We start from the raw sequence: 3,688 nt of genomic DNA on the forward strand, positions 1-3,688 counted from the left end.
ATGTCATTGTTATGATTTTAGGGCCCCAGCTAACAGTTTCAGGGATGAAATTTATACATTGTAGTGTTCAATATTGAATCAGTTACAGGGGTGCAATTTTCATAGCTTTAAATTTCTATACAGGTATGCCATTGCTAAGATTTTAGGGCCCAGGTTTGTTCACAGTTACAGAGATGAAATTTACATTCTGTAGTGTTCAATACAAAGTTACAGGGGTGAAATTTTCATAGCTTTAAATTTCTATACAGGTATGCCATTGCTAAGATTTTAGAGCCCAGGTTTGTTCACAGTTACACAGATGAAATTTACATTCTGTAGTGTTCAATACTAAGTTACAGGGGTGAAATTTTCATAGCTTTCTACACAGGTATGCCATTGCTAAGATTTTAGGACTCCACAGCCCAGTTCATAGTTACAGGGTGAAATTTATATGGAGTTCCATACATTATGAGATAATTTTGGTTTGATAAAAAAAAAGTTAGGAAATGTTTTCCTTTGTTTTCCATCCTTGACAAAATGCTTTCATAGTACATTTTGGATGTGTAATGTTTCTTGTTATGTCAACAACCCATTCAAGATAGCACCGAAGTGTTTTTTTTTCTCAAAATAAACCCACTGTAGAATATCATTTGCTTCATAGTGCATTTGTTACCCTCCTGATCTGATCTAATATTCTAAATATACTATGTACAGTAAAAAAAATAGAATATGAAGTTACTCAATCTACGATATACAGCCACGACCAAATATTGGAACTTTTTTTTCCATTGAAAAAAATTAGTAAATTCAACCATCTTTAAACTGCCCTTGAAACAACACCGTTTTCATTTGTTCATTTGTATACTGTTTTGTCCTCACTTTTCTGATGAACCACTCATCAATATTCAGTCAGTGTGATACAAAAACACTGCGTATAACATTGAGTTCTTCGGTGGGGCGACAAGCTTGACTAGTTCCTTAGGACTATTTTTTGTCACCCTGGCCACAAATATGATTTGACTTGTAAATACATGTATTCGATATCTATTCCTTACTGCGTACACTGAAAAATTGAAGAAAAAAAAATCCCCCAAAAAACCTAAAGGATCTTGAAAGATTACTTCAACCAATCAGCACACTTCTTTCAAAATCATTCAGAGAGATGGTGCCACCACTGTCGGATCGTGTCGTCGACTAAGATGCCACGCAATGCTGACCTCACGTTGTGTAAGGGTAGATTTGTTTTTTTTTTCAATTTTTCCAGTGTGCGCAGCTGCTAAAACAATGCTCATTCTGATTGGCTACCCAAAAGCATGAGATTCAAACAAGATTTCTATTACACAGGGTCAGATGTGGGAAGGTGGCAATCACTCGGAACAAAACAAACGACACAAAACGATGGAAATAGAGGTAAATAAAGACATCTAGCCAGTTTCACCACATCAGATTTTAATCAGATTGAGATAATACTATACCTAGATCAATTTAATATACAAAAAATGTATACCAGTACATGTGTGAGTTTTATCAGTAAAAATATTACTTTATATACAGTATAGATGTACAGATACACGTGTAAGGCAACTATTTTATATCACAAAGTTTGAAATGGTATATCTGTGTTGTTCTACATTACACAGTATCAAGTCTGTATAAAATATCCAATAGTTGATACAGCTGGTAAAGTTACAGGGTCATGTTAGGATGTTAAAAACATTTCCAGGATGGAGAGGTTTTTATTATTTTGACATCCCTGAAAACTTGCAACTGTCATGAAATCATTACTATTCTATAAGAATGATCCTTTTTTACCTTTCATTTGGTAATGTACATACTAGTTTTAAAGTTCTATAATTTCATGTTGAGTATGGAAGTTCTAAAGTATGGAAATTCTAAAGTATGGACTTTTTGTAACTTCATATTGAGTGTGAAAGTTCTATACTAAAGTATGGACTTTTTGTAACTTCATGTTGAGTGTGAAAGTTCTATAGTATGGACTTTTTGTAAGCTCATGTTGAGTGTGGAAGTTCTAAAGTACATTGTATGGACTTTTTGTAAGCTCATGTTGAGTGTGAAAGTTCTATACTAAAGTATGGACTTTTCGTAAGCTCATGCTGAGTGTGGAAGTTCTAAAGTACATTGTATGGACTTTTTGTAACTTCATATTGAGTGTGAAAGTTCTATACTAAAGTATGGACTTTTCGTAACCTCATGCTGAGTGTGGAAGTTTTAAAGTATGGACTTTTCGTAAGCTCATGCTAAGTGTGGAAGTTCTAAAGTATGGACTTTTCGTAACCTCATGCTGAGTGTGGAAGTTCTAAAGTATGGACTTTTCGTAAGCTCATGCTGAGTGTGGAAGTTCTAAAGTATGGACTTTTCGTAAGCTCATGTTGAGTGTGGAAGTTCTAAAGTATGGAGTTTTTGTAACCTCGTAGTGAGTGTGGAAGTTCTAAAGTATGGAGTTTTTGTAACCTCGTGTTGAATGTGGAGGTTCTAAAGTACATTGTATTGACTTTTGTAACTTCATATGGGGTATAAGAGTTGTAAAGTATGGACTTTTTGTAGCCTCATGTTGAGTGTGGAAGTCCTAAAGTACATGTATGGACTTTTTGCAACCTCATGTTGAGTGTGGAGGTTCTATTATATGGACTTGTGTAACCTCATGTTGAGTGTGGAGGTTCTATTACTAGTATATGGACTTGAGTAACCTTATATTGGGTGTAGAGGTTCTGAAGTGTGAATTTTACAACATATTGAATGTGAAAGTTCTGAAGTATGGACTCATATTGAGTGCGGAGGTTTAAATATGGCTTTTGTAACCTCATAGGGTCACAATGAGCGAGTTAGTTCTCACGAATAGTTTTCAAAAACCTTTGGTATATGTATACCATAGTGTAAATGAAGTTGCTAATACATAAAGAATCATCATGTCTTCAAACATTGACAAGCAAACATGTACACAACTCAGGTGTATAACTGATGAATAAGTAATTTAATTTGCCACCTAATATGTACGACTCATGAATATTACATATGAAATATTCATATCAGGAGTTCATGACTTTTGATGATAAATTACATATTGACAGAAATTCATATTAAGTAAATGTACAATCTTGTCAATGACAATATTCTAGATTCAGTATGCATACATTCTATCATACAAGTTACAAATGTACATGTACATGTATGTATTTGATAATTTGTGGGGCGTTTTACTTCTCCTCAGATAATGATCTCGCAGCTGGAAGAATACCACCTATACAATGTATGTAACCCCAGTTTGTTCATTCACACTAAGTCCTAGAATAGGGTAACTAAACATTGCTCAAGAAGTGAAGTCAGCAAACTATCGACAGCAGCTAGGGCCGAATAGCCTACAGAAGCCGTATGCGATGTCCATGATGACTGCTTTCCCAAAACGGAAAACTGATGATAATCATTTGGAGAGGGATAATACCACAGGATTTTTGTACCCTGAAACTGTCCGCAATGTAAAGCTGTAGATTGCTGCAACTGTCAACGTTTACAAATAGAGGTTAGAGGGGTTAATCATAGTACCAATATATGCATGAAAGGTACACATCCCCTCTATAGATTGTTGATTTTGCTAGCTGTCCCCACAGACCTATGGATCAGTCATGATTACCATGGGAACAATCAGTCTCTGCTACAGTCATACCCTAATACTTTTAACAGATCTGATTTT

Source organism: Glandiceps talaboti, chromosome 12 (assembly GCF_964340395.1).
Source record: "Glandiceps talaboti chromosome 12, keGlaTala1.1, whole genome shotgun sequence".
In the NCBI taxonomy this organism is placed as follows: domain Eukaryota; kingdom Metazoa; phylum Hemichordata; class Enteropneusta; family Spengelidae; genus Glandiceps; species Glandiceps talaboti.